Source organism: Schistocerca americana, chromosome 1 (genome assembly GCF_021461395.2).
Source record: "Schistocerca americana isolate TAMUIC-IGC-003095 chromosome 1, iqSchAmer2.1, whole genome shotgun sequence".
Taxonomy (NCBI): Eukaryota; Metazoa; Arthropoda; class Insecta; order Orthoptera; family Acrididae; genus Schistocerca; species Schistocerca americana.
Window position 1 is genome coordinate 695,323,053 of NC_060119.1, and position 22,582 is coordinate 695,345,634.

Consider the following 22,582-nt stretch of genomic DNA (forward strand, 5'->3'; position numbering starts at 1 on the left):
CCTTTAAAAAGGTGTTAGCATGTGGACGTAATGTGCTGTTCCAGTCTCTTCTGTACCTAAGGTCCATCACCGTTCCCTTTGGATCCCTACGTAATTCGGTGCTCTCCGATACACACCATCGAACATCGGAGGAGTGGTACTCAAGCGTCAACTTTAGGTTACAATATCTCCGGATGTAATTAACATTTTACAATGCAACAAACGGCACTGATTACGTATTTGTTTATATGTTCAGATGTGCTAAAAAAACTAACGGGGTTTATTTAAAAAAACATACTTCCGTGCATTTTTTTATGGTTTGTATTAACCAATTACACTAGCCCCTCTCCTCACGTTCGGTCTGTGGAATCGATTCGTCAGTATTTGATGTGGTTTACGAAATATATCCAGCGGTAATGTTAGGTGACTCACCCTGTATACTAGCCGTTACCCCCTCCACCGTTCCTGTCCTCGTGTCTTCGGTGCGGCCGGCGCGGCGGCTGCTGGAGGTGATGGGGGAAGCGGCGCCTGGGTCTGAACTGGGGTCTGCACTCTCCCTGCTCCCGCCGTCGGAGGCCGTCCTCGATCTCTGGGACCGCATCTTTGTCTCCAGGCTGAGTGCAGGGTTACAAGCCTAAGTTGAAGGCCGCTGTTTTTATTAATTAGATCGTCCTGTAGTCGGATTTCGATGTCCTCTTTAGTAACGCAGTCCCAGAAGTAGGAGGATTGACAGAGTATTTTTGTTTTTTCATAGTCCATAGTATGGCCAGTCTTTATAAAAAAGGTCAGCCACGGCTGATTTAGTGGCCTGGCGTAATTCGGTGTGACGCTTGTGTTTGCGGCCGTAATTATTCCCTCCCTTGCCTGTTTCACTCCAAAATATAACGTGGTAAAAAGGTATATATTTCTCTTGTGCACCTATTACATCTTATCTCATAGTCCTGTCCAACATATACGATGGAAGCAGTGGTAATGTTTTGCAGTCTGTCCCAGATATTGTTTCTCTGATCTCATCAACAAGATTTGTGTGGACATTAAGTCGTCTTTCATCTCCGTAACAGTGTTATACTCGCTGAACAAAAATACAACTGCCCGTGATTCCTTTAAATGTATCTTTTAGCCAGTTGCAGCGTTACATTGGCTTAGTTCTTGTGACATGAAGTGTCTCGAAACTCACAAGGGGAGGCCACGAGGTTGGGATCACGGATTTACCTCAAACTTTGCACATATTTTAAGGTGCACTACTATGGCAATTCCGAGAAAATCGCAAGAGAAGTTTTACGCATCTGTTATGTACCTGATGTATGTGTGCGAAGGTATAGCTATTAAAAAATCGATGTGGTCACGTGGTTTGCGTTCGTTCGTAGCAAGAGGATGCAGAACGAGGCGACGGTTCGAATCTCATTAGCATTTATTTTTTAATCTCTATTTTTTCATCGCTGGCTACATTATTTAATTTATATGACATTTAAGAGGTAATATAATGAAAATAAAGACCACGTCCATTTTCATGAAGCTGTAGTGAATTTCATATGTTATTTGGATTATTACTATTTTTAATTAATTTTCAAGAACGAGGGATAGGCTTGGAAAACCGAAGTGAAACCTCGATGTATAATGATACGAATGACGTAAGTCACAATGTGCCAGACCACCTCAGTAATGTACAGTTACATGTCGGATGTACTCTCGCTATCACACATTGCAGGATGGTATTTTTCATACAGACATGGAAAACATAAATTGAATTGGCACCTACCACATCGAATGAATGCAGTTTTCCCGCATTTACAGGGAATGTTCAGAGTTTCTAAGGGAAAACACACCTCGTTGACATTTTGAAAAATTTCTCTTTCTTCCGATAGCTTGGGCGCAAACCATGTGATAAAACAACTATAGATTAAAAATTGAGTTTGAGCGGCATCGAACCGTTGCCACTCACATGTTCATCTTACGTGGTTCGAACGCTAACGCTAACCAACTCATTTAGGTCGTTATTGTTCCTTGCATTTGTTCTGAGCGGACGTCCTATGCCACCTGTTTAAGTTGATCTGTTAATTCAATTGTGTTATTAAAGAGGGCAGCTAACCTTCTGACCGAACACGCTTTTTTTATCTCATTTTTGTTCTATATTGTTCGTTGAATTTGTTCATAGCGGACGTCCGATGACACTCGTTCAGTTTGTTCGTTGATCCGTTTGCTCAGTTTTTTTTATTACAGAGGGTAGCTAAACCCTCTGACCGAACACGCTGAGCTACCGTGCCGGCTCCAGTGGCCCACCCTGAACTCAAACGTCTGGCACTGCGCACAGATACATAAGCCACATAATAGACGCGTGGAACTTCTCTTGGCGATTTTCTCGGAATTGCCAGGGTAGTGCACACCTTACTACTTGCACATTACGTTGTTTTAACGGCCTACCAGAGGTGTATAAAGTTTGAAGTGAATCTGTATTACCAACGTCGTGGCCCGTGGCCTGCCCTTGTCAATCTTGTCTCCCCGCCCCCCCCCCCCCTCGCTTTCCTGAATAAATTTTTGCAGGCGGCCATGTTCCCTTCGCTCTTTTAATCCACCCTGCTGAACATTCCACATTTCATATGCCAGAGCAATACTTGAGAATAAGTCGCACGCAAGTTTTTCTCCTTTGCGACTGCGCGACACTTTCTCTTTGCTTCTACTTCCGAGCCTGCGTTTTAAGGCGATCTGTTTTTCGTTATAGAATGCCGTAGTTCTGAAAATCCCTGCAGTTACTCAGCGAAAATAATTTCCAGTGTTCGTGACATTTTGCCAGTTGTTATCGCCTGTTCTCGGAATTTATTTTGAAAGCGCCATTGTTTTCTATAAACCCTGAAAGTAACCTGCTGCTCATAGATCTTTTCCGCGCTGCCCATTTCAAGGTTTGTCCTGATAATGTAGCGTAACTGGTGACGACAACTGCTGCTGCAGTACTGCCTAGTTGCGAATCTGATCTGACGTCTGAACAGAACGAGAATAAACACAACCATGGATCCGTCTTTCATTACAGCAAGGCTTTATGCGCAATGGTTTAAGTTGTCTTAGCTGATAGTTCTTTCTTTTTCTTGTGGACAACGATGGAATGTGTCTAAAGTAAACCCCAGTAAGATAATACCCCTTATCGGAAACTCCCCTCTGAAGTTCTGCTTGGTTTTTGTCGCGTAGACTGTCTCCTATTCACTGAACATCTTTCGTGCGCGCTCAACAGGGCCTCGAAGTAGTAAATGTTGACGGTGCTTACTGTCGGATAATTGCTTACCTACGCGTCTGCTCCTGGTAGAGAACCTCTAAGAGAATAACCTCGATGATGGATGCTTGGACCACTACAGCGTGGCGTATGTGCGCGGGTGATATGAAAATACTCTCTTGCTTTCGAGAATAAACCCGCCGTGACGTCAGTGGGAGGCCCGGGCGACGGCAGCGCCGCAGAGAAGTAGCGGCCACGGAGCGCGACCTTCAGTCTCGCCAACGACAACCAGCGATTCAGTGCGTGTGTTGTGCGTGCGTCCTGTCTCAAATTACGTGCGCCTGTCAGTGACCCATGGCTGTCTTCCGCTAGACCGCATCACTGAGTGCGCGCAGTTCTGCAAATTTGCTGATATCTCGGACCTGTGAATCGCCGAATAGCCTCGTAAACGTCTCTGCTGATCAGCTGTAGAGTCGCTGTGTACCATTGTTGTGGCTGGTCTGGATTCGGCAATATGGCAGGTAAAGCTGCGCGTGTGTTGTATGTAACTGCTATGTTTTTTTAGCTAACACAGAAACATCATATGTACAATTACGCAGTTTATTGATTACTTTTTAATGTAATATAAATGGTTATTAACGTATTTATCTGAAAAATTACTCACTTACCGAAATATGTTTATGTATTTATAAAGTGTTACGGTATTTATGGCCGCAGTCTTAGGCAACAACTTACACCAGCACATATTCAGTACTAATACAAAGACTGACTCAGGGTTATGGGAGAATTTATAATGCGTCTCATCATTATTTACCTCCGTCATTGCTACATATAGAGATGGATTGAGCACTACCATTTTTCTTTCTTTTTTTTTTTGTTATTGCTAAGCTATTTTACCAATTGTATTGCACTGCGTGAGCTCTAGACACGGAATTTTCTTATCAAAAGAAGCCCAATATATGCTGTTCTTACCCCAATTGAAAATACGCCAGTAATGAATTAAGTATCTTAATTCAGAATACTGTTTTGTTTCGAAACATGTGTTACTAACAGTTCAGAAATACTAAATGTTTTTTTAATGTGGGAAAGGTAGGAGATTGCGTTTAAAGAAAGAAAGCGGGTACTGCTTTTCTAAGCTAACTTGTCAACGCTGCGCTTTATTGACAACGTGTTGTGATGTGAAGACTGACATAATGCGACCATCCACGTTGGTTTATCCTGTACAAGCCTCTTTGCATAATAACTGCAACACATTTCAACCTGCCTTCTGTAGCCAAACCTTGGTTTCCCTACCATTCTCATCTCTCACACTGCCTTCCCTTCACGATTCCTTGATGCCTCAGGATCCCTTCTTTTAGTGAAGCTGTGCTATAAATTTCCATTCCTTAGAATTTTATTCGGTACCTCGTAATTGCTTATCCAATCTCCCTATCTGATCTTCGTTGGTACCACATTTTAAAACACTCTACGAGTATTTTCATGTTGTCTGAACTGTTTACCGTAAACATTTCACTTTTACAAGGCTTTTCCACAGACTGATATGTTCAGAAAAGACTTCTCAACACTTAAACATATATTCGATGTTAACAAAAATTTTTCATTTTCAGAAATGTTTTCTTGCTAACGCCAGCCTACATTCCATATCATCTTTCTTCGGCCATTGTCAGTTATTTTGCTACCGAAATAACAAAACCCTCTACTATTTTTAGTGTCTCATTTACTAATCTAATTCTGCAGCACCGCCTGATTTGATACGACTAAATAGCGTTGCTCCTTTTTATGTTTATCGTATAGCCTCTTTTCAAGATAATATTCATTCCGTTCAACTGATCTTCCATGTCATTCACAGTTTCTAAGTAAACTATAATGTCATCGTCAAATCTTAAAGTTTTTTTTTCTTTTCCCAGAACTTTAATTACCTTTCCAAATTTCTCCTTAGTTTCCGTAGTTCTTGCTTAATATGCAGACTGAAAAACTTCGCATGGTTGCATGGCTCTGTAATACTGCTGTTCAATGTGCATCGACATTACGGAATCTTGGTATGCAGAAATGTTGGATGTCTTAAAGAGATGTAACTGTCAGAGGTGCTGTTTGATCTGGCTTTATCAGGTTATCCACAATGCGCCGAGGCTGTTGCTGGCGTAACGCCAGCCACACACAGGCAGAAACGACTGACAGATGCTTATGTTGCGAAACCATCGGCCAGTGTTTTCCCTCTCAGAAATTGAGTTCATTGTTACGCTTGACAATAGTTGAGACTGGTTCACGGCTTGTGCCTCAATGCACCACTCCTGCTGCTCACTATTAGCTTCATACTTCCCAACATATAATATGTTAGCGAAGAGCTTACTTGGTTCTTCCTCTACAGCCAAACCCCGTATGTTTTTCATATGTGACATCTGTAAGTCAAGATATGACAATGTTATACGCTGTAGTAATGTACTGTATACCGCCAGAGAGAGTTGCAGGTAGTTTGAGATTTGAGTTTCATTCTAACAGTGAAGAACCATATTAGGCCTCGCGGCATATTGCTCCACACGTCTGGCGGATACGTCCTTGGCTCGGGAACCCCTATTAAGTCGAAATGGTTCCGAGAAATTAACTGACGATCGCAGATGTATTCCAACACAAATTATACCTAGTACCAAAAAGATTTACCAAAAACAGATCACGTTGATAATGGATCATGTGTCAGTTTACATCAGCAGCAAGTAATGATTGGCATTAGAATACTGACTGAAAAGGAAGATTTCTGAATTGTTCACTGCGCTCTCGGTGTAACTAAACGCATTTTTAATTTTCTTGAGACCTATTTTTCTGAAGAACTGTAAAATGATGCCTTTTAAAACCCCCTGTTATTCTCTATATTCGTTGTAACTATGGCATTTTGCAAGCAGTAGTGCTTCGTAGCACCATTGACGTCATAGACACAACCACGAGAGCGTACACAACTATATGCGAACTCTCACGAATCGTCGTGTCTATGCAATAGTTAAATTTTCTGGTCTGTTAATCGTGCAACAGCTCCGAAAGAGATTAACACGTGTGTTGGGATTCCGCTTCAGAGTTAGTGGCTACGCGCCTGGCGCTTACTGAACATTTCCAGTGCCTCTGGACTCTTGTATGAAACTTTTATTTAGACCAGGGGACTTGTGTATTATGTGTACCAACTTTAAATTGCTTTTGGCTAAGGATCTATCCTTAGAACAAATTAGGCCTAAATGCGAATTCCATTTAGGGAACACTTATCTCTTCATATGCTAAAGAATATGAGAGTCTTATCAGGGCCATATCCAGTTATCTCTTTGTGTGATGTACATTAGACCATACGGTCATTGCCGAACTGCTTATCTGTTTCTAGACACACTAAAAAGAATGAGTTTAATTAACGTTTAATCGATTGGGGAACATCACTGAACGAATAACCTCTATATCTCGGTTTACTTGCTGCAGCAACTGATGAAGAGCATCATTAATTTGATGAAAGGGGAAAAACACAGTTCTTGATAAGGGGTTACATTTCTTTTAATTTCAATTAACGGAAATTAATATCTGTATCGCACACTTACTTTCTTGACGACTCATTTCGAGGCTTAAACCCTCAACCTTCAGTTAATTACAGGAGAATTCATTCTCTAGTATGCATCTAGTTGTGTAATCAAGCTACAAATTAATTCTTATATGTCCTTTGTTATCTTAATTTGGGACAAGCCACACATCTATACAACATACATGATGAGTCCATGATGTTACAAACTTTCAGGGATGATGGAGAAAGGTAAACATATCAATTTGAGGTAAGGTACCCTGGTTCGGAAAGGATCCACTCGAGAGTTATAAGCGAAAACCGTTCTGATATATCTGACAGCGGACCTCGTCTACTGAAAGTATTTTGCGTTTCATATTTTTGGAGGATTTAGTATGGGGCAAAACAAGAAAAAATTGTCCAGTAAACATTACATATCTTAAAGAGCTATGAGCACTTGTTCAGTAGAAGAGATGTTTTTCACATTAGTAAAGAAGAGGAAGTCCTCATTGCCCCTAAGATATGCATTTCAGAGCCCATGTTTACTGGACTTTTCTCATTTTTAGGTCCATACTACCTCCTCCCAAAATAAGGAAAGCAAAGAGCCTGCAGTGTCAGAGGTATTATGACGATTTTCGCTAGTAACTTTCGGCTTGGTGGTTTCCGGACCAGGGTACCTAACCTCAAATTGGTACACACATATACACACGCGCACACACGTGTGTGCTGTGAAAATGTGTAGTTTTGATTTCTTTCTCGGAGACGGTGTTTACGATGGCAGATCAGTTAAACAACTAGGCAAATTTTTCGCATGCTCAGTTGTATGTTTCCCTTTCAAGAACCGGTAGTTGAGAAAGCCAGTTCATATTCTTATCACGCAGTATTCAGAAAACGAAACAGTTGTGTAGCGTGAAGTTTTGTAATTGTATTTCATACCAAACTAAAAAACTTAAAGAATAAAAACGAACACAAAGGAGCCTCTTTCCTTCATATTCTGTTTGATTTATCATAATTTCGAGTTCCATACCTTCGAAGTGGGCAAAGTCACAACGAGGAGCCGAAATTTGCGCCCTGACACAATTTCCAGGGATACCCCACGTAAGGATGTATATACAGTCTACATACGTGTTTAGCAATGGTGAAGCATTTGCGGTTTCGCTAGTTATAAATAAAAACAAAGCTACTTACAAGGTGTTCCAGCAAAAAGAACAACTGAGTTCGTTTTATTTATATACATTTGTATCCATGGCTAACGCTACGAATCAAAGATATAGACAACATGCAAATATGTGTTTACATATTTAGAATGTTGTCATATAAATAAAGACTCGTATTAAAAAGTTATACACATATATTTCAGTATATATGTGATAATGTATCTATTTCATGGTTTGAACTCAGAGTTCAGGTTTTCATATTTCCATCACTAATGAGTAGACAGCACTAAAATTTGTTGTGTATCGCCTAGCACGCTTGAGAAGCTTCTAAAAAGGTCATTACCACCATCTTAGGTCAATCACCGAGTACGTCGTGTCTATGTTTTCTGTTATGGATGAAAATTTCTAACACTGCTGAGAGATTCATTTTGTAGTCTCTGTTTAGTTTATGAAGTATTATTAGATTATCGTCTATGTTCGCACGACTTTATAACGTAGTTTGAGTGGAATCACTATTTCATTCCTGTGTTTCCCAATGGGTTGAAAGACGTATTTCCTCAGCGCGCAATGTAAAGTCGACCCAGCCACACTGTTCTTTATTTACATACCTCCTACTGTCAGCAGTCGCAAACGAAGTGTGTACTTGGACTTGTGGAACGCATAGCAGAGTCCACGGTTAGCCGAATGTTCGAACTGACCACTTACAGCCGGTTTCTAAGGTGGATACATATTGGAGCATTGCTTTGAGGAACAAGGCGTAACAAATTGCTTTAAGTAGCAACCATTTGCCTAAAGAGGAACGGAGAAATTGAAGCTATTTTTGAACTAAATTTAAAGACTGTTCAGCGAGTAACAAAAAAAAAAAATGCCTATTTCGGCCATGAAAAGAACTTCTGCTTTCAAGAACAATCTAGGACTGTACCATCAACAATAATATCAGCCAGGTCGAACTGAATGTAACCTATGACAGGTTTTATTAAACCATATTTCCCAAAAATCTGCATTGAGCTCGATGAACTCGGTCCAATGAGATTCCATTTGTTTTTCGCCTCAGTTTGTTTCTAACTCTGAATAATGTTCTTTTAAAACATAGATAACCAAAAAAAAATCCGAATATCTCTTAACATACACATCATTTTTGAGGTTAGGAAGCAGGAAAAAAATCGCGTTCTGTGAATAAATCGAGTGGCGAACTACACTACTGACCATTAAAATTGCTACACCAAGAAGAAATGCAAATGATAAACGGGTATTCATTGGACAAATATGTTACACTAGAGCTGACATGTGATTACATTTTCACGCAATTCGGATGCTTAGATCCTGAGAAATCAGTACCCAAAACAACTACCTCTGGCCGTAGTAATGGCCTTGATACGCCTGGGCATTGAGTCGAACAGAGCTTGGATGGCGTGTACAGGTACAGCTGCCCATGCAGCTTCAACACTATACCACAGTTCATCAAGAATAGTGACTGGCGTATTGTGATGAGCCAGTTGCTCGGCCACCATTGACCAGACGTTTTCAATTGGTGAGAGATCTGGAGAATGTGCTGGCCAGGGCAGCAGTCGAACACTTTCTGTATCCAGAAAGGCCCGTACAGGACCTGCAACATGCGGTCGTACTTTATCCTGCTGAAATGTAGGGTTTCGCAGGGATCGAATGAAGGGTAGAGCCACCGGTCGTAACACATCTGAAATGTAACGTCCACTGTTCAAAGTGCCGTCAATGCGAACAAGGGGTGACCGAGACGTGTAACCAATGGTACCCCATACCATCACGCCGGGTGATACGCCAGTATGGCGATGACGAATACACGCTTCCAATGTGCGTTCACCGCGATGTAGTCAAACACGGATGCGACGATCATGATGCTGTAAACGGAACCTGGATTCATCCGAAAAAATGACTTTTTGCCATTCGTGCACCCAGGTTCGTCGTTGAGTACACCATCGCAGGCGCTCCTGTCTGTCAAGGGTAACCGCAGCCATGGTCCCCGAGCTGATAGTCCATGCTGCTGCAAACGTCGTCGAACTGTTGGTGCAGATGGTTGTTGTCTTGCACACGTCCCCATCTGTTGACACAAGGATCGAGACGTGGCTGCACGATCCGTTTGGGATCCAGCACTGCGTTCCGTATTACCCTCCTGAACCCACCGATTCCATATTCTGCTAACAGTCATTGGATCTCGACCAACGCGAGCAGAAATGTCGCGAAACGATAAACCGCAATCGCGATAGGCTACAGTCCGACCTTTATCAAACTCGGAAACTTGATGGTACGCATTTCTCCTCCTTACAGGAGGCATCACAGCAACGTTTCACCAGGCAACGCCGGTCAACTGCTGCTTGTGTATGAGAAATCGTTTGGAAACTTTCCTCATGTCAGCACGTTGTAGGTGTCGCCACCGGCGCCAACCTTGTGTGAATGCTCTGAAAAGCTAATCATTTGCATGTCACAGCATCTTCTTCCTGTCGGTTAAATTTCGCGTTTGTAGCACGTCATCTTCGTGGTGTAGCAATTTTAATGGCCAGTAGTGTATTTCGAAACTCAGTTGGAACACTTTATCAGTCGCAAAGACCAATGTGTTAGCAGGTGTGGTGTCCTCGTTTTAGAACACATTTTCTCTGATTATTCTAGGCCATGTCTTTTTCATTTCACCAGCTAACGTTGCATAATAAGAGTCAATCACTGTTACTTTTTCACAAGTAATTAGTCGTCTTTATAAGCTGTGGTTCACTAATAAAGGTCGCCGTCCATGTACCACTTGACAAAACCAATTTCCTCTCTGTTTTTAAGTCTTCTGCGTGCTCGTCTGTAAGCTCTTCCCAACATTTCGCTTCACGATTGGTCTAAACTTCAACGCCGTGGAACTTGGACACCGTCATAAAGTCATTCTTACAGACAAAAAGTAATAATTTTCGAATGTTAGTATCATACCTCTAACTATGAAAACCAGTCAAAAATGAGTATGTAATATAGCTAATACATTCAAATGTGTGCATAAACTGTTTTCGTCATGTTGTTTATTTTTAGTAATCGTCGCATAAGTTCTCTGCCACCGGAAATAATTTTTGCTATCTCAGCTGCTAACATTTTTGAGATACTTCGTGAAACAATATTATCTGCAATGTTCATTTTCACTAGACGAAGCATTTCACAGCATATAATCAGTAAAATTGGATGTATCTAGGAACTGAATTCACGACAATCTATTTGGTTACGAGAAAGACGCAGAAGAAAACTATCTAAATATTGCTTTCAAACATCTCCATTATTGATTTTATACTTTATACTGCAGGCATTGTTACTGCGAATTGAATTTATACCAGAAGATATCAGTCCTTACTTACTTGTTCGCTGATAGCTCAAGCTATAAAAATTGTATTCTTATTTATCAGAGAAGTTACTGTGAATACATTAATACGAGTAAAATCGACTGTTGGTAGTAAATAAAGTAATAAACAGTATTTAAGATCAGCAGTATGTATATTTACTATCGTCAAAGGATTAAATAGGTAGACACGTTGAAACCTGTGGGAGACTGACGAACCTGTTAATACCTGCGTATTAAGTAACAAAAAGGAACAGGAGATAATCGCCACACGACTTGTCTGTCGTTAAACTAAATGCATAAAAAAGAATATTGCTACTTGACCCTTCTTAAATTGTTGATACAGTCCTATAATTTAAGGCTTCAGTCCCCGACACCAGCATAATACAAGTTTTTTTTGTCTTCGATGTAACAAATTTAATTTTTTGTCCTTGATTATCTTGAGACGCAAGGAAGTTGCGCAACGGTGGAAATTTGTAATAATGAAATGGCAACTCTCTTTGCACGATGCTCTTTTTGCCCAATCGGCTACGGTTAGCAATTAATCACCGGTTTTAGTGAATGTCCGAGAAAGCATATAACGGCACACAAAAATCTTCAGCACAATCTGTTCTAGACATCACTAGTCCCTCAGACATGGGAATCTATCACAGAGAATAACAAAGATATTGGCTATCAAATAATTTTATAAATCAGTGTAGTAGATTGCCTGTGTGAGTAAATATGGCTGTGATCAACTCCTCTCTGTAATGGAGTCAGAGACGCCGTATACAATCCTGCCTGATTCGCCTGCTAGTTATGCTACCCTTTGAGGCATGATGCGGAGTTCCTCGAGGCATACCGACAATTGCATGCATAAAATCCTACGATTTATAGGTAGGTACGTCGTCTCAGTTTCGCTTTTGTCACCGTTTCACGAAGGAAGGATTATTTTCTGTGGGAACGCTGAATGTATTTAAGCAATTATACCGAACGTGACAGCAAACAATACGGCTGTTAAATTGGAAACAAGCAATATTGACGTTATGATTTGAATTATCCGTCACGATTTTTTTTTGTATGCATTCGTCAATCTTAGCACTGGTTCTTCATCAAGTGGCATTTAATGTTACATACATCGTTGCCCAACATGTCAAGGTCAGTCTCATGGTCAGGAAATTAGCTTTGGGGACGGATGCGAGTATCTTTAATTGTAGTCCTGGACAAAGTCCTTCAAATTGTTACGAAATGTCACTTGTGTATTTGTTTCTAGAGGATGACTGATGAATGCAGTGCAGTGTTGTTATTTCTGTTATTACAGACGAAGGGAAGGATAATCACGAAACTTAGTGCCGGTACATAGCCTACGTACCATTGGGGCTCCCGACCTTACTGTCTTCATCCGTCTAATAGAACACAAGTAAGAGGATTATACACATACATCTACACGATTACTCCGCAATTCACTCTAAAGTGTTTGGCAGATGATTCACATAAAACCACGTTCACATTCTTTCCGTGCGACTCTTCCGCGCGAGAACTATTATTTTTCTTATTTTATTACAATGGTCATTTCTCGCAGTAAAGATTTTTTAGCATTCGGAGAGGAAAGTGGGCGATTGAAATTTCGTGAAAAAATCTCATCGAAACAAAAAAAGGCTACATTTTAATAAAAGACATTCCGACTATCTTTCCAAATCCGTAGCGCTCGCCCCTGTTTGGTGACAATACAACACGAGCTGCCCTTCTTTGAATTTTTTCGATGCCTTCGCCCAATCTTATGTGATACGGATCTCGTACCTCGCAGCACTACTCCAAAAATCTCATACCTTGCAGCAATACTACAAAATACAACGGACAAGCATAGTGTATGCAGTCTGTTTAGTATATTTGTTACGCAACCTTTGGTTCGTCTTTTTTTAGTACTCATGTGGAGGACCTCACATTTTTTTACTGTTTGTGGCCCATTGCCACTTTTCCCACCATACACATATCTTGTCTTGCAATTCGCTTTGATTTTCTCGTAACTTTATTAGACAGTAAAAGAGCGCACCATCAGCTAACAATCTAAGCACGCTGCTCAGATTGTTATCTAAATGATTTCCTACTAGGGCGTGCTGAAAAGTAATGCCACCGATTTTTTTATGTGATAACTTTTAAAAGTTTTGTTAAAATAAAAAACGTTGTTATCATTCTACAGCCTTCATGTCTATACATTTGCAGCTCTCTGCCTCTATAGCGTCTGAATTGGAGCGTGTAACTTTTTCGAAACACAGTAGATTCCCACCCATTGCGACGCTGAAGTCTGAAATTTGGCTCAAAGGTGCGTGCAACTTTGCTTTGTAATGGTGCAAAAGTTTGGCGCCCTGCAACGTAACCTACGGGCTCGAGGACGCTTCAGACAGCAAGGTGTCGTCGACACATGCGGGAAAAAATCCGCACCTCAGAAGCTCATGTCACGTGTAAGTTTGGTTAATGATGTCTCGTTGGCACCAAACTTCACCACAATTTTGTCCAATGCCACCGTGGACGTATCACGTGAGGGGAAGGTCGTCACACCCCTCTTTCCTTCTTTTGGCGCCTCTGCGATGGAGGTCACAACTTCGACGCCCAGCGTTGACATGACGCGGTTAGTGGCCAAGGAATACAATCCAGACACACCGCAGCCCAGAAACGGCACGAGAAGACCGCCGGAAGGGATAGTCCTGTGGCGAGACGACGGGAGGGTTAGACATTGACACATGCGTGAATAAAGTGGTAAGATCACCTAATTCGATAACATCCTCGTTGCCACCCACGCACGTTTATTGAGAACCTTGAAGATGTATCGGTCAGAAACTTCGACACCAATTTAGCCTAGCAGCTGCTCTAGAGCTTAGGGTTAGGCAGTCCCTTCGACACCCTTAGGTAAATTTTGCCTACCTTCAGGTGCTAGAGCGACTACGAGACTGAATTGGAGCAGCCGAAGTCTGTGACAGATACGTTTTCAACGTGCTCAACATAGGTGCAAGAGTGGCACCGAGGATGTTGCTGAAATGGTTGGTTGTAGGGGGACACTATGTCATCTTATTCACGCATGTGTGAATCAAACCCTCCCCTCATCACGCCACAGGAGGGTGTGAAGAAGGAGTGGTGAATAAGCATAAAAACACTTTACCACTCCATGAGCTACTGCAGATAGAAGGTTTTAAATTGAATCTAGGACACTAACACAAAGTCAGGTGATTCGTAACGTTACACCACTACCTCACCTCTTTTCTTACTGTCCAAATACTGGCTCTGAATATGCTTCCCACCTGGACTCGAACCAGACTACATCAGAGTCGGGCGCCACCACAAATCGTGGGTTAGCGACTTCACGTACGTAGGCGAGTGCCGAACGCCTAACAACCTAGACACTTAGCAGCTCACAGTCACCTCAGAGGCAGTGTAAAGGATTTCTGGAAATGCTCAGGAATTTATTTTAATTCTTTGGCTATTGCAGAGGTAAAAAATGGAAACTTCACGCTCTGTTACAAGTATGAGTCGGAGCTTAATTACATCGGAGAGTTCGCACAACAAACTGTCAGCTGCACTTACATAAAAAATCATTCTAATACTTCGTGAAGGTGGTGCACTCACAAGTATTTAAAAAACGTCGTAGTTCAACCATCAAAAACGGCCAGTAAATTCCTTTTTATACACAACCTAATTCAATATTCAGATCATCATCGATTATCTGAAAGTCATTTACAGCTGTTTATATGACAGTACTAAAACTGTGACGTTAAATAGCATAAAATCCATCGTATGTTATTGCTGCTGTCTTATTCTTCTTTTCCCTTCCCCGTTTCTTCCCCGGGATCGGCGTTGTTATACGGGTCGATGCATCGTTAGTGGTAGTTGGTGACCTTCCTGCCCCACCATTCCCCAAGGGATAGAATTTTGTGCATCTCATTGTCTTCGTCTAGAGAAAGTCTTTCTTCAAGTCTGAGAACGTTTTCCAAATTTCTTTTGTAGCATGTGACTGAGGCGGGACGTGGGTAACATTCCAGTATTTATGTAGTTGGATGCGGAAAACCACCTAAAAACCACATCCAGCCTAGCCGGCTCACAAATCCTCGTCGGTAATCCGGGGGAGGCTCGTCTCCGCGTATCCTGGCAGCGGCGCCTTGACGCGTTCGGCCATCTGGGCAAGTTATGTCATTGCTGCTGTCGAGTAGTAAAATACAATAGATTGTCAATAATAAAATACACCAAGCACTCGTTCTACTTATACCGTCAGGTTGCATAATTTCGTGTGGGACACCCTGCATACTGGCAACTACAATATATGCTGTGTGACACCACTGTTTTAATATTGCCATTAAGCTGTTGTAAATGTCTTTAAGATACCCGATGGTGAAGACTGAAATTGATCGTGAATAAAGTAATAATTATTAGCAGCTCTTGGAAGGTAAATTATGATGCTTGTAAAAAATCATACTTATTACTGAGTCAGCGGATCTTCTTATCTGGCCGGCAGAGACGCAGTATCTAGTTTGACCGTCATCTGTTTATGCAGATTTGTAGTCTAGCAGAACATTGCCTGTGGTACCATCTTAGAGGTTGTCTACACGCCACATAGCAGCACAATCGTTTTCGTTTTATTGAGAAAATTTTGGGAAAGTGTAGCTCATATATAAAGGAAACGGCGTATAGAATGCTAGTGCTACCAATTCTTAAGTGTTTGGGATCCCAGCGGGGTCGGATTAACCCTAGCTCTATTTACAAGTGTAACAGGAAAAGAAATTACTAGTAGTGGTACGTGGTACCCTCCACCATGCACCGTACGGTGACTTAATGAGTTGCATGTAGAGGTAGATCTACAGTGTTCTCTTGCCAAATACTGCACTCCTAGGTGAGCTAGAAGCAATCACATCAGCAAGATTGATGGATCGCACACAGCCCTGAATTTGACTGTAGAACAATGGCGCTAAAAGTAGACCACATTATTCGTGGATGCCCATTACGAAGATTTAAAGGAGACTAGAAACCACTTATCAGTGCCTGCCCAAAGGTTTTTGCAAGATGAAGTTCCCTGGACATAGAGCTATGATTGAACTATTGAATTATTAACGTTTCTAAATATTCGCTTGCTTTAATTTATACTAGTTTATTAATATTTTCATGTTTTTTATATCTTATTTTTGTCCTTTAAGCGTCAGTTATGTAGTTTTGCCATACGGTAAATAAAATAAGTGGATATAACAAAATCTTTAGTACTGACGTTCTTTTGAACGCAGCTGATAAGGTGATACGGAAAACTTGTTATAAGTAATCGCTTACACCCGTGAAACAGATATTTCAACAAATGTATTAAATGTAAGAAGGTCGATTGGGTGCCAAGTGTACTCTTAATTAGACTGTACTTTTTTTTAATTAGGAAAGTCAGTGACCATTTAATATATGATCAACTAGGTAGAAAAAAACGAATTCAGTAAATGACTTATTCCTGAACTTGGAAATATACTACAGCAATGTATCGCTGCTAGGATCGGTTCTCGGTTGACTACCATTAATGACTTTTGTTGCGGATAGTTTCATGTAATGTAGTTCCAGCTCTCGTGCAATAATGCATCAGCATGTTTTTTGTCTGTTGAGTCTTACACAGGCGCTTTATCTTTTCCAGAACACTTGTATTATAGGCGCCACAGTTAGTCCCTCGTGTTGTATGGCACTTTTAACTGCCAGCAGCTGATTTGACGTCTACAGCGGACTGGTTTTCCCTGCTATCTCTGTAGCAGTCTTGGCACCCGTCGTGTCCATGAAACAGACTGCGCTAGCGGCTGCTACTGTTTTCGTACATCCGTTTCTGCTGGATATATCCCCTTCCAAGTAGACGGCTGTTTTGAATATGTTTTGAGTATGTCAGCGAGGGACGCCTCAGTTTCACTATATTAGTCAAAAATGGCCCTGAGCACTATGGGACTTAACATTTGAGGTCATCAGTCCCCTAGACTTAGAATTACTTAAACCTAACTAACATAAGGACATCACACACATCCATGCTTGAGGCAGGATTCGAACCTGCGACCGTAGCAGCAACGCGTATATTAGTCATGTGTTTTTTCTGTTATTCAGCCATCACAGTAAAAGCAACAACGTCTTACATCTTTTCAAAGAGGGATGTCTATACAGTGTTCCAAGGCAGATTGTGCAGTCTTTCGGCGAACCACTGGCCGATTCGTGTGTAATTTGGAAATTTGTCGTAAGTTCCTGAGGGACCAAACTGCTGAGGCCATCGTTCCCTAGGCTTACACATTACTTAACCTAGCTTAAACTAACTTAGGCCAAGGGCAACACACACACACACACCCGTGCCCGAGGGAGGACTCGAACCTCCGAAGAGGGGAGCCGAGCGAACTGTTGCAAGTGGCTTCCCCGCACGGCGATATGTGTGTGCTAGAGCCAGCACTGTAACGAGCCGACCCTGTCAGAATTGCAGTAGCTGCACTGTCGTGAAACTACCTTTTTGCTTTTTAATTGTATCCATATTTTGCAGCTGTGGGCGCTATTATCTTCAGTACACAGAAAGTTTGAATAAAATCGCCCGCAGCCACAAATTTGTCATGTTTTCTCAAATTACACGATGCATTTCGGACCTTGTGGGTCCATCTTCAGGTGCAAATTGTCTAATACAAAACTTACATTTTCTCTTGAGTAAGGTGAAATTCATTTACCTGTTTTGAGAAAGTTAAATGTAAGGTCTCGTATTTTGTGAATCTTGAATGCGGAAATATGTGAAAAAGAGTAGAAAATCAGTGAAAAACAAGGAAGAACACTTTTAACTTTTTGAGGTCAGCATAAGTTGGTTTACTCATATTGTCTTCATATCACGCCAGTCACGAGGCACATTTGTTGTCCAAGGCAATGTAACAATTGCATTTTCCACTGATAGCAAATTAGGGCACTTACTAGTCCACAATATAAAAACAGATAATCAAAAATTCAGCAGCAATTTGACAGCACTACACAGTGAAGCCAGTGCTAAGACTCTAAATCTGTTAGAACAGTTGGAAGTTCTGCATCTTTCTTAAATTAACAAACAATTTCGCTAGCCATAGCTATTTTAATAATTTTAAAGCCGTATTTTAAATTTATTACTTGCATTTATCAACTTCTTATATCTCAGATCTCTGATATTATGTAATACAATTCATCTTCGATTGCATCAGGTTAAACTACTACTGTGAAGTGTTTTAAACCGTTGTAAACAAATGTGCCTCTTGACTGACGTGATGTGCGACGACAGTATGAATAAACCAACTTATGCTGACCTCAAAAGGTTAAACATGTTCTTCCTTATTTGTTCGGTAAGGTTTTCAGTGTCTAAAAGCAATGTAACGATTGCATTTTCCACTAGTAATAAGTTAGGATACTTGCTAATCTACAATATAAAAACAGATAATCAAATATTCTACACCAGTGGAGCGTATAATGTATACTGCGTACTGTATAGAGAAAACAGGCAGAAATTTCAAACTCCGTTTCCAAGAATACAGAAATGCTTTGAGACTCAAAAAGAAAAATCAGTTATTGCACAGCATATGCTGGAAACCAAACATGTGATCAACAAGGGGGGAAACAATTTGATAGCTCTACACAATGAAGCCAATGAATAACATAAATCTGTTAGAACAGTTGCAAATATACCTCTACAAAATCAAAAAGTGTGAATCACTCTTAAGTTAACAAAGAGATTTTGCTAGCTATAGTTATTTTAGTAATTTTAAAGACTTATTTTAAATTTACTCCTTCCTTATATTAACGTCTTAAAACCTCAGATCTCTAACACTGTATGATAAACTTCATCTTTGATCACCTCAAGTTAAACTATATCTGTGAAGTGTTTTTAAACAGTTCTAAACAAATGTGCGCCTTAAATGGCGTGATGTGCGTTAACAGTATGAATACAACAACGTAGGCTGACATCAAAAGGTTAAAAATGTTCCTCCTTATTTGTTCAGTAAGTTTTTCGCTGTTTCTCACATATTTCCGGACTCGATTGGCGAAATACTAAACGTAATATCTAACTTTCTCATAACAGGAAAATGCATTTCATCTCACTCACGAGCAAATGTAAATTACGTATTAGATGATTTACATTTGAAGAAGGAACCACAGGGCCCGAAATACAAGGCCTAATTTCATAAAACACAAAAAATGTTGACTGATAAATTTCCTGTTTACCTTTTTGCTGGCGTCGACGCGGTAGTAAAACAATGGAACAGAACCGCCAACTCTCTTACGACCGTTGCACGTTTCTCGCCGACTGGAAAATACTCCCGGCACCCCATGCGCACATGCTATATCGAGCAAGGTCTGTCTCCATTTCGAACAGTGAGGATCCATGCACAATTCAGCACATTTTGACAGCGTGCCCGACAACGATGCCATTATACACTAATGTATCGCAGTGTATTGAAGGAACAGCATTTGCATACTTGAAACAGCAGCTAAGTACAAGCTTACCCCTGGAAAGAGCAGCTTTACGGCGAAGTATCTAGCAGTAAGAGACGCTCTCTGATCCGCATTGCATAATATCAACGATATTCTGATAACTGATTCATGGAGCATCCTCTACAACCCAGCATACGAATGTGGAATTTGAAAACTGTTGCTTCTTCGATGCATGGAAGATAACACTCGTATATCAGTGCATCGAAAAGTACAAAAAAATGTAAATTCTCTAGATGAAAGTGGATTCCAGAATCATAGACATCGAAATAATTCAAAAATTTGCAAAGAGTAGTATCACGAAAGGAATACATTACTTCGTTCGTCTACTTCATGTAGACTTCGTGAACACTGTAACGAAAGGGGCTTTTGATGAATGGTGCCGATTCTGGGAAACCTCTCAGATGACGAGAGGACAGTAACGCCTGTGTGGCTGGACGTTACGAAGGGAGCGGTTCAAGGGCCGTCGAAGTCAGGTGCCCATCAAGCCACCAACCCCAGGCGTCGGTGGGTAGTGGCTTGGTGACTGCATCCATGTCTGACACCCGTGGGCGTTAGTGAAACAAGATTAAAAAGCCAAGCATTTATCGTTCATGATGTAGCCCAGGCAGCGTTGGCCTGTGAGGCAGCTGAAGGCGCCAGCAGGAGGTCTCCATCCGGATGTGCTGCCCACGCGCGGCGACACCGACAGCTCCACACGGCCCACGAGAAATACAATGCCTACAACGAACTTGTGACGTCACACTAGTCGGCTTCGTGGGCCTCGCGTCAGCTGTTAGCGACGTCACGAGGCCGCCGGCCTCGCACAGCCAGAACACGCAATCGTTCGTGCTGCCAAAACGACTTACAGCCTCGGAAGTGGGTGACCGAGCCGCGCATGGTCACGATGTGGACTGTGCGCAGGGAAGACAGCCACCAGCGGCAGAGTCCGCCCTCAGGAGCTGGAGGTAAGCAGCCGGGACGGCTCGTCCCCTCGTGATAACTGAAGAGTAGCTGCACGCCCCTGACAGAACCTTAGACAGTCAGCGTTTCAGGTGGCACCAGTTGTAGCACAGCCCTCCAAAGGCCCGACTTGCTGCTCCATACAAGCTCGCAGCCAGATGAGAAGATGGCAAATTGACGTAGGGCCCTCATCCAGATTGGCCGGCTGCAGGCTGAGAATGCTTCCACTGGAAATCATCAGCTTTTATGCAACACTGGGACGCGCTCTTCGTGCAGATGTGAGGCAATAATAACATCAATTAGCCTGCTGTTCCCATATGATCAGCTTTCCTGAAAGCTCCGTGATGTCAGGCACTGTGGCCAATGTACTGAATACATAGTTACTCCTGTGTCCAACTTAGGTGCTCATGCTCAGCCGTGCATGGTCACCAAAATGACGTGACTTCTCTGCCCATGGCGATATGGTACATTGTCACCAGACGAATCGGTGCCCTGTTCATGGGCGTTGCCCAACATTCCACCATTCCGTGGCCTCTTGTGTCACCCTCTTGGCTGCACTAATATATTATTTCGCTGTGCAAAAGGGTGAAACTTAGCAAGAATTCAACCAAACATTTCTGAAGGAACATGACGTTCAAAGTTAAAACCTCCGTAGCGACATCAATAACTAGACTGCAAAATGGACACATTTGTTATCCTGCTTATCTCTAAAGATTCAAAGTTTTAACCCATCTTTATGGCGAAGATGATCCTTCAGAAATGGCAGATCTTAATGACCTACTGCTCGGTTGTTCCCAATATGCCACAGCCAAATTTCATAAATCAAGCATCAAACTCAGCTCAAATATTGCCACATTGCCGAAAATCCATGTCCGCATAATGAGATACTTTCATCATCTCTAAAGTCCAAGATCTGAAGACACCAAGACACAGTAACCACGTCACATAATTGACTAAACAGGTGTACAACAACAACTGATACTGAATAAGATGGAACCATCTTCCTCACTGGACTCGCATTCGGGAGGACGACGGTTCAATCCCGCGTCCGGCAATCCTGATTTAGGTTTTCCGTGATTTCCCTAAATCGCTCCAGGCAAATGCCGGGATGGTTCCTTTGAAAGGGCACGGCCGACTTCCTTCCCTAATCCGATGAGACCGATGACCGCGATGTCTGGTCTCCTTCCCCCCCCCTCCCCCCCCCCCCCCCCCCCCCCCCGCCACACACACACAAAAAACAAAATAAAACATCTTCACTCACTTTTATAACTGGTTCTTTGTGTACAGTGTTATCTCATTTAGTTATTTATTTCCAGCGATGAAAACCGTAAACTCCATGAACGAGTGAAAATGATTGCCGTTCATTAACAACATGAGTATAAAAATGAGGTTTGCTTGCTTTTATAACTTGGAATGACAATGGTTAATTATGTACTAAGAAAGAGGACTTATCGAAAATTCAGTTTAAACTTAGGAAACAAATATGTAACGGTAAGCATATTAAATAACAATGTATCCGACAAAATAGCTGGGCAGATAGAGGCCAAGTATCGGCCGATGTGGCCGAGCGGTAGCTCAGCGTGTTCGATCAGAGAGCCGGTTGGTCTCTGTAATAAAAAACTGAGTGGAAGGATCAACCACCGAACTTGAACAGCATGTCTAGCGACGTCCGCAGCGACCAAACACAACGATCAATAACGAACAACATGTTAAAAAAAAAAAAGCGGTTCTAGGCGCTTCAGTCTGGAACCGCGCGACCCCTACGGTCGCAGGTTCGAATCCTGCCTCGGGCATGGATGTGTGTGATGTCGTTAGGTTAGTTAGGTTTAAGTAGTTCTAAGTTCTAGAGAACTGATGACCTCAGATGTTAAGTCCCATACTGCTCAGAGCCATTTGAACTAGAGGCCAAGTAAATACAATAAATAAAACAAAAAATTTCAGGCATATGTGACTTTGCACCATTCCATGAACTTCCTTACAGCTTG

At 41.8% G+C, this 22,582-nt stretch overlaps 1 protein-coding gene across 2 annotated transcripts in view; it reads left to right on the forward strand.

Moving 5' to 3' along the window:
* The window catches only part of LOC124609405, a 501,321-nt gene that overhangs the window by 283,292 nt on the left and 195,447 nt on the right, over positions 1-22,582 (forward strand). Inside the window, exon 1 of one of the 2 annotated variants that reach the window (XM_047140071.1) lies at positions 3,466-3,702. The exons of the other annotated variant lie outside the window; for it this stretch is intronic. The gene's annotated coding sequence lies outside the window, so the exon portion shown is untranslated. Of the gene's footprint in view, positions 1-3,465; positions 3,703-22,582 lie in introns of those variants that run through there. 2 annotated transcript variants of the gene reach the window in all.